Source organism: Mustela erminea, chromosome 8 (genome assembly GCF_009829155.1).
Source record: "Mustela erminea isolate mMusErm1 chromosome 8, mMusErm1.Pri, whole genome shotgun sequence".
Lineage (NCBI taxonomy): Eukaryota > Metazoa > Chordata > Mammalia > Carnivora > Mustelidae > Mustela > Mustela erminea.
This window is the reverse complement of record NC_045621.1, coordinates 36,076,826-36,093,830: the sequence shown is the minus strand read 5'-3', so window position 1 is coordinate 36,093,830 and position 17,005 is coordinate 36,076,826.

Sequence of the window (17,005 nt, the reverse complement as noted above, 5' to 3'; positions counted from 1 at the left end):
CACTTTCCAGGAACTTTAGCAGAAAAGGAGTGTCACCAAGTTAAACTGTTCTGCATTCTATAATTCCAGATCTTTGTTTTGAAATCTGGTAGCAGAAAGACCATCGCTGGGACAGGAGCCAATCCTGTCCTTTTGGTCAGAAGCCACTTGGACAGGAGAGCTGCTGTCCAACCGGGTGCTCACTTCCAGGCCTGATGTCTGGTCTCTCTGTGAGAGCCCAGGCCTCAGCACCTCCCAGGAGAAAGAGAACTCCCTTCCAGAAGCTCCAGGAGGTGAAGCCACCTGAGCATGGGTCAATGCAGGATAGCTCATTTCGTCCCTTACCTATTTCTTTCACCTGTGTTACCTCATAAATAGAAAAAGCTGAGATGCAAAACCGTGAAGACAGTTGACAATGGCTGAAGGCATCTGTCAGAGAAAGACAAACAGTGGAGCTGCTTCCCGTTTCTCCATTTCACAGGAAACCACTTGCCACCTCGCCGCCCCAACACACACACACCCCATCCAAAGTCAACAGAAATTAGTATCGGGCCACCGGGGGAAGGAATGTGAGGAGGGAAACCGTTCAACAGTTCTTGACACAGAAGAATGACGTGTAGCATCATTGACCCAGCAGCCTGCATTCTGTTCCTCTCACTCACCTCTTGTCTTATTATGACAGAACATTTAAACATCGATCCCTACGCCACCCCCGCATAAGCAAATAGTGCAATTTTTCAAAACCAGTGGAGAAACTGAGTCAACTTGCATCCTCAAGCCACAAAACTTATTTCTAGCAAATGTGAGCTTAGCTGTGCTTTACCCCACACTGTCCTGCTTCGTCATTCATTTCATAAATATTTTTGGCATTCAAGAAGGGTGTCCTGTCAGTAGATGATCCCTATGTCTTCGTGCATTGCCCATCTAGACTCTAAGCTGTGGTTTTCCTCAGTTAAAATTGGTACCCAAAACTTAAAAACTCATTTGGTTTTTTTTTTTTGTTTTTGTAAGATTTATTTATTTGTTTTAGAGAGAGAGAGCAAAACTGAGCTGGGGTGGTTGGGGGGCGGAGGGACAGAGGGAGAAGAAGAGAGAAACCCAAACAGACTCTGGGCTGAGTGTAGAGCAAACACAGGGCTCCTTCCAGGGCCCTGATATCATGACATGAGCCAAAACCAAGGATCAGACATTTAAGCCACTGCACCACCCAGGACCCCAGCAAACTCTTTGCTTAAATATTGGCTTTGCCTCAAGAAGAGGGAGTAATGTATTAGAGTCCATGCAAACTTGCAGTGTATGAAGAGTCTCTGAATCACCATAAGGCAGGCTTCTTTCTGCCCTCCAAAGCGTCCTGCACATGCAAACAAGGAATGACTCTTAAGAAAATTGTTCTCAACAGTCAGCCCAGTAACTGGCAGTTAGGGGGAGCAGGTTACTTTCTCTCAAGCAGCATGGTGCGATGTGTGCCTGGTTGGCCGCTGTGGTCAAGAGCTGCTGGTAGAGGGAGGGGCCCACAGGCATCCTGGAGAAGCTGCCCTCCCTTCTCTACACACCCACCCATTGTGGGTTTGCAGCCCTATTCTTGGAACTGCACTTCACAGCACTGATAGTGAAGAAGAGTTCGTGTTTTGTTGAGAATCAATCCCAAAGTCAAGTGTTGGAGGGTCAGCCCATAAAGCTGAAACTCCCATGAGCCTCCTGGTCCACTCTTTGCTCCTAAGAAGGCAGCCTTGGAGAAAGAAAAGGAGAAAAGCCTTGAACCTACCATCAGAACAAACTAATTCCACCTGAAGGGGAACCTTCCTCCCATTAGTGGCCAACTTTATCCAGTGGCTTCCTCAAAGATAAGGCTGTAATCTAGCTGTTGGAGCCTTGGAATGCACTTCTTAGTGCACAGAGACTGACAAAGCCCTCCTGTGGGGCAGGGAACCCTGAATGAACATTATCCCTTGTGGGATGCATTAGGAAACTGCCAGGAGCACAAGGTCTTGTTTTTGTAGGATGGGGTTACTCTGCTCTGGGTCCTGGAGCAGCATGGTGGGGACAGACCCCGCATGATGGAGCCAGTCGGGGGCCCGCTCTGGAGCTTGAACTCAGCAGCCACACAGGCGACACTGACCTCAGTGCATACTGAGGCTGGCCCCATTGACATTTGGGGTCGCATAATTCTTTGTTGTGGAGGTGTCCCAGGCACTGTAAGTTGTTCAGCAGTAACCAACAGTGTCCACCGCCAATTACGAGAATGAAATATGTCTTGGACATTGCCAAATATCTCCTATGGTCAAAAACTTCCCCAATGGAGGGTCACTCCTACAGAGTTTCAGAAACAATGAATGACTGTACCCGTCTCTTTTTCCTGGTGCCCCCAAACCTGATCTCCTGCTTCCTCTCCACTGCGGATCATCATGACTGTGGACCCCAACATCACTCTTCACCCTCTGTCTCATCCCCCACCTCACATCCACTCGCAAGCTCTGGCCATTTGGCCCCTGAAGCCCTCCTTGACTGCCCCGCCCTCCACCAGTAGCTCACCTTCTCCCTGGGGCTCTCTTTTGGCCTTCTGGCCTGATCTCAGCTCTCCCAACCCATTTTCCTTCTTCCTCGTAGCTGCTGGACAATTTGTGTCAAATAGGAATCTCAGCCCATTGCTCCCTTGGTTTGCTCTCCCATCAGCTCAAGTTCAAAGTCCCAGTCCCTACAAGGTACCCTATCACGTGTTCTCCATAACCTCTCCACTTCATCTCCTGACATGTCCCGCTTACCTCTTGGCTCACCAGGATTGTCATGTTCCCCGCGCAGAGCGCCAAAACTGTCGCCTTGCTACCTTGGCACGTGTCTTTCCCTCTGTCTCAAACGCCTCTGTCTTCAGATGTCTTCCCAACTTCTTGTTCAGGTTCACATCTTCCACAGGCTTCACTGACCTCCCCCCACACTGGCCCAGACACACCTCCATTGTTGCACTTTCCACTGTTAGCCACCAGGTGGCAGAACAGGGCTGTATTTAAAAGCTCAGTTCATGGTCCAAGCTGCCTCAATTCAAGAGTGAGATCTGCCTGTTCATTAAATGACAGTGGGTAGACCGTAGGCTTCTGCGTGCCTCATTGTCTTTACATGTAAGATAGAGGTAAAACAGAATTTAGATCATGGAATCGTTGCATGGATTTTATGAGCTAATATATGGGAAGGGCTCAGAAAGTCCTCTGGTAAACAGGCAGCAAGAGCTAACTGTTGTTATATCATAATTTTCTGTTGAGATGTCTACCCCTCCGGGCACACCGCTTATTGTTCCATGTTTAAACATGAAGGGTGGAAAGTCCACTTCACCGGAGTCTCTTATTCTCTCGTAGGGGTTTCACATTTTCTGAATTGTTTGCAGCCTTCCCAGTCATACAGCCCCTGCCCTGTGAATAGCTTGTTCAAACCCTTTGCTTTACCATTTCCTCATCGGAGAGGACTTTGGAGAGTTCAGATCTGGTCTTGCCACTCCCTTGCTTCAAAGTCCTGTCTGGTTCAGGACTGCCTGGAAGATAAAGTCTGGCTTTGCCCAGCTTACAAAGAGTTATGGGGTGGGGGTGAGGGGTGGTTGTTTCAGGATTAACGGTAGGTCATCTCCTGTGGTCACACACTTCCCCACCCCACATGCCAGCACCTGTGATCACACACTTCCTCACCCCACATGCCTTTCTCACATTCATCACTGTTTACAAGGCAGTTTCTGCCTACCCACACTTACTCTCTACATGGAACTTCTCCTCCTCATTATATCTCCCTTAGCACCCCAAAATTTCCTCTTCTCCGTTCCAGTGTGGGTTCCATACATTACTCTAGTCACAGTTATCACATAGTCTCATAATTACTGGTATTGGTATCTGACTTTCATGAGTGGATTTTCACATAGTACAAATTCACTCATTTTCCAATAAAGACAGCTTTTGGTTTTATGTAAATGCATTTTTTTTTCCTATTAAAGTAATGAAACTGGAAGCCAAGTATAAAGAGATTTGACCTTAAAAGCTCAGGAAATTATGCTGAACCACAAAGGAAGGATCTAAGCATAGGCCAGTATCATGAATTCAAAGGTGGGCAGGAGTTCCTTTTCACTCTCCTTTCAAGACAAGGAGAAAATGACTCAGACATGCAAATGAATGAAACTGGACCACTTTCTCCCATACACAAAAATAAACTCAAAATGGATTAAAGACCTAAATGTGAGACCCAAAGCCATGAAAATCCTAGAACACAGACAGTAAGTTCTTTGACATTGAGTGTAGCAACATTTTTCCAGATGTATCTGGAAACAAAAGTGGCAAGGGAAACAAAAGTGAAAATAAGCTACTAAGACTACATCAAATAAAAAGCTTCTGCACAGTGAAGGAAGCAATCAACAAAACTAAACGGCAATCTATGGAATGGGAGAAGCTATTTGCAAATAACAAATCTTATAAAGGATTAATATCCAAATATATAAAGAACTGATACAACTCAACATCTAAAAACCAAATAATCCAATAGGATTTTTTTTTAATTTTTAAAATTTTTTAATAGTGTTTTTGTATTCTTTAGGTAAATACCCCATAGTAAGATGACTAGATCGTATGGTATTTCTAGTTTTAATTTTTTGAGGAGCCTCCATACTGTTTTCGAGAGTGGTTACATCAGCTTGAATTCTCACCAATAGTGCAAGAGGGTTCCTTTTTCTCTGGATCCCTACAAACACCTGTTGTTTCTTGCCTTCTTGATGATAGCCATTCTGATAGGTGTGATATCTCATTGAGGTTTTTTGTTGTTGTTGTTGTTGTTTTTAATTTATTTTTTATTTATTTTCAGCATAACAGTATTCTCATTGAGGTTTTGATTTTCACTTCCTCAGTGATTAAAGCTATTATGATGTATGAGCATCTTTTCATGTACCTGTATGTGTTCTTTGGAAGAATACCTGTTTATGTCTTCTGCCCACTTTTCAGTTGGATTATTTGGGGTTTTTTGAGGTGTGTGAGTTCTTTATATATTTTGGATATCAGTCTCTTATCAGATATATAACTTACAAATATTTGGTCCCGTTCAGTAAGTTCATTTTTCATATTGCTGATAGTTTCTTTCTCTATGTAAAAGATTTTTAGTTTGATGTAGTCCCACTTGTTTATTTTTACTTTTGTTTCTTTTGCTTTTGGTGTCTGATTCAAAAAATCACCACCAAGACCTAGGTCAAGGAGCTTACTCCCTATGTTTTCTTCTTAAAGTCTTATGGTTTCAGGCTTTATGTTCAAGTTTTTAATCCATTTTGAGTTTTGCAGATGGTATAAGATAATGGTCTCGTTTTCTTCTTTTGCATATAGCATAAAATAGTTTTCTTCTTTTCCCAACACAACTTATTGAATAGACTATCCTTTCCCCATTGCATATTTTTGGTTCCTTTGTCTTAAATTAATTGATCATAAATGCACAGATTTATTTCTGGAGTCCTTATTCTGTTCCACAGACCTAGGTGTCCGATCTTTTTGCTAATATTATAATGCTTTAATTACTACAGTTTTGAAATTTATAACATAGTTTTAAATCAGACAGCTTTATACCTCCAGCTTTGTCCTCCTTTCTCAAGATAGCTTTGGCTATTTGGGGTCTTTCTGTGGGTGTGTGCTTTCATACAAATTTTAGAATTATTTGCTCTTTCTGTGAAAAAATGCCATTGATATTTTGATTTTACTGAATCTGTAGATTGTTTTCCATAGTATTGACATTTTAACAACATTGGTTCTTCCAGCCAATGAGCACAGAATATCTTCCTATTTATTTGGGTCTTCATATTCTTCTATCAATGATATAGTTTTCGACATACAGGTCTTTCACCTCTTTTGTTAAATTTAGTCCTAGACATTTTGTTCTTTTTCTAATGCAATTGTAAATGGGACTATTTCCTTTATTTCTCTTTCTGATAGTGTATAGAAACATGACAGATTTTTGTATATTGATTCTGTATACTGCACTTTACTGAATTTATATATTAGTTCTAACAGGTTTTTGGTGGGGTCTTTAGGCTTTTCTATACATAATATTATGTCATCTGCAAATTGTGATAGTTTTGCTTCTTTCTTTCCAATTTAGGTGCCTTTTATTTCTTCTTCTTTCTAGGCTATGTTGAAAAAAAAAAAAGTAGTGAAAGTAGGCATCCTCATATTGATTTTAAAGAAAAGACTTTAAATTTTTCACTGTTGAGTATGATGTTAGCTGTGGAATTGTCATATATGGCCTTTATTATGTTGAGGTGCTTTCCCTCTATACCCACTTTGTTGAGAGTTTTTATCATAAATAGAAGCTAAATTTTGTAGAATGCTTTTCCTGCAACTACTGAGATGATTATATGATTATTCTTCTTTTTGTTAATGTGGTGTATCACACTGATTGGTTTGCAGATGTCAAGCCATTCTTGCATCCCTGAGATAAATCCCACTTGATCATGGGGTACAATCTATTTTTATAACCCATTTTTTAAACTGAAGTGTAGTTGACATAAAATCTTATATTAGTTTTAGGTGCAGTATAATATTTTTAATGTATGGTTGAATTTGGTTAGCTAGCATTTTGTTGAGGATTTTTGCACCTATGTGCATCAGGGATATTGGCCTATAATTTTCATGTGGCATCCTTCTCTGGTTTGGGTATCAAACTAATGCTGGCATCATAAGATGAATTTGGAAGAGTTCCCTTCTCTTCCATTTATTGCAAGACTTTGAGAAGGATTAGTATTAATTCTTCTTTAAATATTAGATAGAATTTAACAATGAAGCCAAGTGGTCCTGGACTTTGGTTTGTAAGAAGGTTTTTGATTACTGATCCAATCTCTGTACTAGTAATCAGTCTGTTCAGATTTCCTTTTTCACCATGATTCAGCCTTTTAGGATCTATGTTTCTAGGAATTTATCCCTTGCTTCTAGGTTGTCCAATTTGCTGGCATGTAATTGCTCATAGTGGTCCCTAATTATCCTTTGTGTTTCTGTGGTATCAGTTGCAATGTCCCTTTCATTTCAAATTTAAGTTGTTATCAACTTAACATAGATTGTTTTAGATATAAATTACTATATGTAAACCTTGTGGTAACCATAAAGCAAAAGCCTATAGTAAATATACAAAAATTAAAGAGAAAGGAACATAAGCATACCTCTAAAGAAAACCACCAGGGACACCTGGATGGCTCAGTCAGTTGAGCATCTGACTCTTGATTTAAGCTCAGGTCATGATCTTAGGGCCATGAAATTGAGCCCCACAACAGTCTCCACACCGAGCATGGAACCTGCTTAGGCTTCTCTCTCTCCCTCTGCCCTTCCCTCCCCACCTCACATGCATGTGTACTCTCTCTCTCTGAAAGGAAAGGAAAGAATCAAATCACAAAGGAAGAGAACAAGAAAGGAATGGAAAATTATAAAAATCGTGAGAAAACAAATAACAGAATGTAAATACTTACCTATCAATAATTACTTTAAATCAATCAAAAGATATAAAATGGTTGAGTCAATTAAAGAAAAAACACCTATCTATATGCTGCCTATAAGAGAGTCATTTTAGATGTAAGACACACAGAGACCGGAAATGAAAGGATGGAAAAACATATTTCATACAAATGGAAACCGGAAGAAAGCTGGAGTAGCTATACTCATATGAGGTAAAATAAACTTTGAAACAAAAAACAGTAATGAGACAAAGATGGGCACTACATAACATAAAGAGGTCAATCAAGAGAGGGTATAACATTTGTAAGTATTTAAGTACCCAACATAGGGTGCATAAATGAAATAGATGACAAATGAATGAAATAGAGACAAAAAGACTACAGAAAAGATCACTAAAACTAAGAGCTGGGGGCGCCTGGGTGGCTCAGTGGGTTAAGCCTCTGCCTTTGGCTCAGGTCATGATCCCAGGGTCCTGGGATCGAGTCCCACATCTGGCTCTGTGTGTGTGTGTGTGTGTGTCTGTGTGTGTGTGTGTGTCTGCCTCTCTGCCTACTTGTGATCTCTCTCTTTCAAATAAATAAATTTTTAAAAATTTAAAAAAAAAATAATTAAGAGCTGGTTCTTTGGAAAGATAAACAAAATTTAGCCAGACTCATCAAGAAGATGAGAGTGAGGACTCAAATAAGTAAAATCAGAAATTAAAAAGGAAATGTTACAGCTGATAACACTGAAATACAAAGGATTATAAGAACCTTTTATATTTTTTGAAGGGTCATTTTTATGGTAGAATCTGTATGTCCATATGGTCAAGGATTCTCAATGCAGCACTAATGACGATATCAAAAAACCGGGCACAACCTAAATACCCCATAACGGTGACATATAAGTTTTAAAAACAATTGCAGTAAATCTATGAGATGGAAAACTTTGTAAGAATTTCTAAAAGATATGGAGAGGCCAGAGAGATGGCATGCAGTCTTAACAAATGAAAAAGGAAAGTTGCACTGAAGTATATAGATAGAACTTAGTCTTGTTTTGCAAATATTAACTATATGTTAGTATATGTGTAGACAAAAAAAAATCTGAGTGTAGCTACCGAATGTAAAGGTGATTATATTTAAGTGACAAACTTCACAGTGGACTTTTACTTTTTACTTTGTCCATTGCTGGACATTTCTCCATGACCATGATTTATTTTCATGATATAAAATCAACACCGGTTTAGATAGACAGATAGATGTGTATCTTCTCTGTGAGGCTGCATTGCCCTGTGGTCTGTCTTAACAGAGTCAAGTTATCCAGGAAAAAATAAGATATGAATATTCACTGCAATCTCTTAGCAGAGTTCAAAAGTAGGAAGCAAACTGTAGAAGTCAGGGGAAAACATCCCAAACATTTTTACCCTCCAATCTCTCAAGCGCCTCCGCATCGCAGCGTGGCCCACCTCCTCATCCCCTTACCTTCTGAAAATGACCCATGAATTCCCAAAGAACTCAGCCTTGGCTTTCTTCTTGCAGGGACTTACCCATTTTCTTTCCTTACTTAATCCTTTCTCTGTCCTCCAAAGATAAATTCATTTTGTCTTTCTGGAATTCTTTCAGCTTTCCACTCTCAGAACTGGAAGACACACTCAAAACTTGAAAGGCGGAGGGGAGGGCATGCGTATTGACATATGACTAGCATGTATGTGTGTAACACATGCTCTCTCTTTAAAAAAAAAAAAAAAGATTTTATTTAATTATTTGACAGAGAAAAAGCACATAAACAGGGGCAGAGGGACAGGGAAAAGCAAACTCCCCACTAAGCAGAGAACCCTATGAAGGGTGAGGAGGGGCTTGATCCCAGGACACTGAGACCATGATCTCAACCAAAGGCAGCCACTTAACCCACTGAGCCACCCAGGCACCCCCACACACTACCTTTTTTATAAGGTATGTTGCACACACCTACATACATCATGATTCCACTTCAGTAATTTTCCCTATTTAAAAAATGGCTAAGAGGAAAAAAAAAAAGAAAGAAAGAAAGAAAACAAGAGATCTATGGTGGTTATCACTGCTTGATTTAAAGTGCCCACCCCTAACAAAACATCTCCTGCTCTTCTGAAGACAAAGAACAGCAGCTATCAAATAGTGTTAAATGTTTAAGACGCCATTTTCCCTGCTAGAAAAACAGAGCCTGGAGAAATGGCCATAAAGTTGCATTACAGCCAATTATTAAACATTGTCCTTCTCTGAATCTGGGTGCACTCTACTTTCTTGGACGACTATCTAGTGCACCATTAACTCTTATTTTGCATAATTATTATTTAAGTGGATTAACATTCTGTGTGCTATCTATGCAGGCAGCTTTCCTCTCGAGACCAGAGCTTGTGCAGAACATCACAAAAGCGCTTCAGCCCAGACTAGTAATCACAGTTGACAGTCCTGCAAAGGCACACGGTTCCCAGTTAAAATATTAAATGAAATTTTGCTTGGGACTAGTCACCTTCAACCTTTAAGAAGTGATTTATGTTATCAAATATTTACTGAGGAGGTTTTGAGAAAGAAAGGGAACGCATGAGTCACCGAAGACAGTTGAAAACACGAGCCCACCCCATCACCACCACTGACTTAAGACAAAGCAGAGGAACAGGAATGAGAACTCCAACGTCAACCTTTATCTTCCTCACCTGTTGCTTCAAGCTAATCCTTCAAGACCTGATCCCGGGCTTCAGACAACACTCCCTCATAAACTAGCACCATCAGAGGCGCCTGGGTGGCTCAGTCTAAGCATCTGCCTTCAGTTCAGGTCATGATCCTAGGGTACAGGGATCAAGCCCGGCATCAGGCTCCCTGCTCAGCAGGAAGCCTGCTTCTTTCTCTCCCACTCTCCCCTGCTTGTGTCCCCTCTCTCAATGTGTCTCTAATAAAAAAAAAAAAAATCTATAAAGATAAATAAATAAATAAATAAGCTGGCACCACAGGGAAACACAGCACCCCTGCTCACATCTAAGCAGACGGAAGCACCGACATCTGACCTTGCAGAAAGCTTTTGGCTATGGGATGTGCTAAGTGTCCTCCTTTGTAAAGTGTAGACTGAAAGATGGAATCAGTGCTCAGTGACTCCCAAACATGTCAAAGAAGGTTGTCGTGGTCCGAGTCTTAACCAAAAAATGTCCAAGGAAAAGAGAGTGGTCCTTGCATGCAGAATATGCTGTGACAGTGTAATTGTGAAGATATACACATAACAAGCTATTTTTGAAAACGAATGAAGCTTTATCTTTCATTATTTAAAAAAAAAAGCCACCAGAAAAGCTGTTTGTATCTTCAACAAAATTAAAGAAAAAAATAAATTTTTTTCTAAACACTGTATTCTTTTATTAGTTATGTGCCACTTTATTTCATATATATGTATATACCTATATACATACATACATTTCATATATATACACATATTTCATATATACATATATTTCACATATATTTCATATATTTCACATATATATATATTTCACATATATGTATATACATATATATTTGATTTTTTCAAGTGTAGAAACAAAAACGGAATGACAAGGAAAGAAAAGAAGGAGTGAAGTCAAGAGTGAGTTTCATTCAGAGAAAGGACATCATGACATCTTAATAAGAAATCTCAAATTCAGGGGTGCCTGGTGGCTCAGTTGTTAAACAACTGCTTTCAGCTCAGGTCATGATCTCAGCGTCTTGGGATCAAGCCCCACATCGGGCCCCCTGCTTAACAAGGAGCCTGCTTTTCTCTCTGCCTTTCTCTCTGCTTGTGCTCTCTCTCTCTCTCTCAAATAAACAAATAAAAATATTAAAAGAAAAATAAATAAATAAATCTCAAATTTGGATTTGATATCTCCAAAAGCAGTCTCTGCAAAACAAAGATGAAAACACATTACCAAGTTGTAATTTGGGTTTTTGAGACCAGTCACAGCATGAGACAACACAGAGACAGATGGCTACATCTCCAGTCAGATCTTAGGACAAGAGGTCCTGTGTATCTGTCTTGAGGGCCTTTGGTCAAACCATTTTTCTCTTCCATTTGAATGGACGCTATTCAAAAATCTTTGTTAGCACATATGGCCTTGAGAGATGACTAAGTGGGATGAGAGAAAAACAATTTTAAAAATATGGAAAAAGATGTCTACTTTACAGAAGAATTTACATAGATCATTGAAAACAATGACATCTGAATTTCCACAAGATAAGACTACTAAAATCTACCTCTCTGAACAAGACAAAAGGTAATTTATCGTGGTACAGGTGAAGTTCCTCTTTTCCAATCTTACCTGCCTCTCTTTAGCATTATGCCCAATTTAGTGTTTGGAGGAATTATTGGGTCCATTTTTCACTGTGCATCAAAATAAGGTAGATGGAAGAAGAGGGGAAATGCACATAAAGAATGGTTTTTCATAACACATGGATTTTTCCTGTAGAAAGAAAACTGCTCAGGGTAGGCCAATAGGAACCAATCCGAGAAGCTGAATCCTGGGAAGTTGCAGCAAGGGCAAGTAACTACCAACATTTTCCTTGACTGAAGTGCTTGCTGATTTATATCCCACTTGATTTCACAAAGGACTTGAGATGGCTTATAAAAAGAACACACAGAAAGATAAAGAGTTGAAACATGATGAAAGGGAGCATTGGAGCTATGTGAGACACACTAAGAAGAAAAACTAATATGGAAATACAGACATGACACAGTCAGGCTCCTCACTGGAGTGTGCAGAAAAGTTGATGTAAGCATCTTCCCAGCCAAAGTCAGGCAGAGAAAGCTAAGAGACCCATGTAACATTTTACCCATAGTGTGTTAAGTGCACACACAAGAAGTGCGTTCAGAAGATAACTTGCAGGGAGGGACACTAGACTATGACCTGCTTTCAAAAGCTCAACCAGCTGATGCCTGCTTGGGCCCAAAAAGGCAATCATAGGGATGCCTGGGTGGCTCATTTGTTTAAGTGTCTGACTCTTGGTTTCAGCTCAGGTCATGATCTCAGGGTTGTGGGATCCAACCCTATGTGAACCCCACGCTCAGCAGGAAATCCACTTCACTCTCTCTCTCCCTCTTCCCCTGCCTCCACATGCCCATGCACACTTACGTGTACTCTCAAATAAATATGTTTCCAAGATAAAGAGAGAGAATCATAAAGTTGCTGTGCCTTTCATGAACAGACATTTCTCCAAAGAAGACATACAGAGGGCCAACAGATACATGAAAAGATGTTCAACCTCACTCTTTATCAGGAAAATGAAAATCAAAACCACAATGAGACCCCCTCGCACCTGTCAGAATGGCTAAAATGAACAACACAAGAACAAGTGTTGGCAAGGATGTGAAGAAAAAGGAATGTGCCACTCTTGGTGGAAATGCAAACTGGTGCAGCCACTGTGGAAAACAGTATGGGGGGTCCTCAGAAAGTTCAACGTAGAACTATCCTACTCCAGCAATTGCACTACTGGGTATTCATCCAAAGAATCCAAAAACACTAATTCAAAGGGATACACGCACCCCTATGTTTACTGCAGCATTATTTACAATAGCCAAATTATGGAAACAGCTCATGTGTCCATCAGTAGATGAGTGGATAAAGAAGATATGGTACGTATATACAATGAATATTATTAAGTTGTAAAAGAGAATGAAATCTTGCCATTTGCAACAACAGTGATGGAACTAGAGGGTATAATGCTGAGCGAAATAAGTGAGAGAAAGACAAATACCATATGATTTCACTCCTATGTGCGATTTAAGAAATAAAACAAATGAATAGGGGAAAAAGTGAAAGACAAACTAAAAAACAGACTTTTAACTATAGAGAGCAAACAGATGGTGACCAGAAGGGAGGCAGAGGTAGGGGAAGTAGGTGAAGGAGACCCACAGCATACTTACCTTGATAGGCACCGGGTGATGTATGAACTGTTGAATCTCTATATTGCACAAGTGAAATTAATATAACACTGTATGTTAACTACATTGGCACTGACTTTTTTTAAGCTGTGTCTTCCTCTTTTTAAAAATAATTTTTAAAGTAATTTCATTGTCTTGCTGTATCTACTCACTGTTGGTGAGCTCTATATCCCTCGGTTGTATCTCATTCATGTTTTGTTTCATCTTTCCCCTCTACTGGGAATCAATTTGTTTAACTTTTTTAATTAACCTTGCATTTTTTAAAATTATCAACAACTACACATACATTTTCAAGTACCCCTTTCTTAGTTAATCCTACCAAATTCTTTAAAATGCTCAATTTCTTATTTATAAAATTGTTCTATGAAATATTTTTTTAAAAAGAAAGCTGCCTGGCTCATTTTATAAGGCAAGTGTTAATATCGATTCTAAACTAGGTAGGGATCATACCAAAAAAAAAAAAATGTGTAGGGCCATTTCACTTAGAAAATTCACAGTTTTGATGGACTTAAGAGAAAAGACTACTTCAACTTCTACAGAAAAAGACATCTCATTATACTTGACAGCTTTTTATTATTTTTTTTTAAAGAGTACCCCTTAGCAACCTAGAAATGTCCCAGTAATCTACAACGAACATTATATTTACTGGAGAGGCTTTAGTGATATTACCATTACTATCAGGAGCAAGACAAAGATACCTAGGAATAGTAATGCAATCAATTAAGAAATCATTAGTGCTGGTTAGAGAGCTCTTCACAGTGACCACATACAGGACCAAATGAAAGAAATCAATAGCAATTCTTTACATGCTACTCTTAAACGCAGGGTACTTAACCCCTGTATTAGTTTCCTAGGGTTGCTGTAACAAGGAATCACAAGTTGGGCAGCTAAAAACAGCAGAAATTTATTATCTCACAGATAATACTTCTGGAAGCCAGAAGTCAGAAATCCAGAAGCCTGCTCCCTTTGAAATCCTTAGAAGGACCCTTCCTTGCCTTTTTCTAGCTTCTGTGGTTTTCTGGCAATCTGGCATCCTTCGGGTTACACCCGCACAACTCCAATTTCTGCAGCTATTACCGCATGACATTTCCCCGTGTGTCTGTTCTCACTGAGCTGAGTTTCTCTAAGGATGCCAGTTCTCTGGTATTTGGAGATAAGACCTTGTTAGGTCTTATCTTAAGGGTGGGGCTCTAATGTAAAATGACTGGTGTTAGCCTTACAAGAAGAAAGATGCAAACAGAGAAAAGATCAGGTGAGGACCCAGCCAGAAGATAACCATCTTCAAGCCAAGGAGAAAGGCCTCAGGAGAAGCCAAACCTCACCAAACTCTGATCTTGGGCTGAGAAAAGAACTTGCTGTGATTTAAGCCATCCAGCCTCTGGTGGTTTGCTACCACAGTACGCCACTCTTGGCAGATGATGTCCTTACAAGAAGTAAATTAAAAAGTCATTGAGTATGTTATACTACATTTCTTAGTAAGTGACCCTTGAAATTTATCTCATATAAAAACTAAATATGTGTATTTTTCTTTATCATAGGAGGTTGAGTTCAATATCATCTGATTTTAATTTAATTAGACTGACAAATGTAAAAGAGAAATAATTGCTCAATCAACTGAAAATGTAGGAGATATTTAAGGCACCATGCTATTACTTCAGGGTCTTGCCAAGGTGTAAACAAACACACTCTCTTGTTGAGAGAACCTCAATAGTAGATTAAACAAAAGTCAGTAAGGCTCTGTTTTAACTTCAGGCATATTTTCCAAACAGGCCATTTAATCTCTAACAGCAAAGAGAGCCAGAAGTCAGGTCCAAAAAAAAAAAAAAAAAAAAAAAATTTGAGATAAGCCAAATCTTACCTTTCCAACATTGACAGGCAAGCCGAGTCAAACATCATTGTTCACCTGCTGATCCTTCCCAGCGCACTTCTATCCTTCTCACTGACGCTCGCCTTCCTCCTCCCCAGACAGCCAATAAACATAATTCCAGGACATTCTGTCCATAAGTATAGACTGAATATCCTATGTCTTGCTTTGGCTGCTTTGAAGTGACCAAAGGTCTTTTGGATGGTACCGCTCTAACCTGTGATAACTGGGATCATAGAATCCACAGAGGGTAAAGTAAACACGTGGGCAAAGTCCCAGGAGTCACAGGGGACCCAGAATCAAGGAGGAACAGATGGGAGGAGATGAAGCAAGGCTTCCCAGGAACAACTGTATCTGAGAACATACCATCACAGATCACTAGATTTTATAAGTGAGTGAAGAAAACTCACGTGTTGAGTCATCAAATTCATAATCTGAGTGCATATGTGGGTATATATATGTGTATAAATATTGTGTATAACATACAACACATGCATAACCTGATATGTATGTATCTAAAAACATGTATCACCTATGTAAGATAACATATATGACATAAATAATATTAAATATGAGTAACATGTAAACATATAAAACATATAGGTTATATACATATAATTAGCATCCACTCATTCTTTTTTTTTTAAGATTTATTTGTTTATTTATTTGACAGACAGAGATCACAAGTAGGCAGAGAAGCCGGCAGAGAGAGAGGAAGGGAAGCAGGCTCCCCGCTGAGCAGAGAGCCCAATGCGAGACTTGATCCCAGGACCCTGAGATCATGAACTGAGCCAAAGGCAGCGGCTTTAACCCACTGAGCCACTCAGGTGCCCCTAGCATCCACTCATTCTAATAATATTATTAGCAAACTGTAATGTGTGCTAAGTCTTTTGATCCATACATATTTTTAATCTACAGTCTTAATCCAAATAGTCTTCTTAGAAACGAATGTGAAAGATCAAATTTAGATAAGAAGACCAAAAAGATAATTTTTTCAAGTCTAGATCTTTTCAGGTTAGCAAATCAAGGAAATGTGCCACTCTTCAAAACACCAAGCTGAGGGAGAAAAATAAATACACTGTGGGGTGCCTGGGTGGCTCTGTTGGTTGAGTGTCAAACTCTTAGTTTCAGCTCAAGATCATGATCTCAGGGTCATGGGATCAGCCCCGCCACGGGCTCCAAGCCGCACGTGGGGCCTGCTTGGGATTCTCTCTCTCCATCTGCCCCCCGACAAATAAATAAATAAATACATACATACATGGTGAACAGGATCAGAGTGATTTGTGAGAGAATTTACTGTGTGATTTATTGGATGGCTTTTTTACATTGTTATCAAGTCCCTTTACCCCCTCACCTTACAGAGTGAGAGAAATGACCTTAAAGGAAATGGTCAGTTCTTCACCTATGTTGACCATATTTAATATGAATTTAAAAACAGACTGCCTTGAATAGTACCTTAAAGAGCTCAGAAACAAGACTAGAAGTCACTATGCATCATTACATCACTGTATTTTCCAAGGCTGCCATAACCAAAGACCACAGACTCAATGACTTAAATAAGATTTATTTCCTCAGAGTTCTGGAGGGTGGGAAGTCTGAAATCAGGGTGCCAGTGTAATTGACTCCTGGGAGAGCTCTATTTTGACTTGCAAATAGCCACCTTCTTGCTGTAATGCCCTCAGAGGGCAGAGAGAAAGAGAGAGATTGACTCAGAGAGAACTCTTGCGTCTCTTCCGGCGCTAATCCCATCATGAGTTCATACCGCCAAGACTTTATCTAAACCTACTTACCTCCTAAAGACACC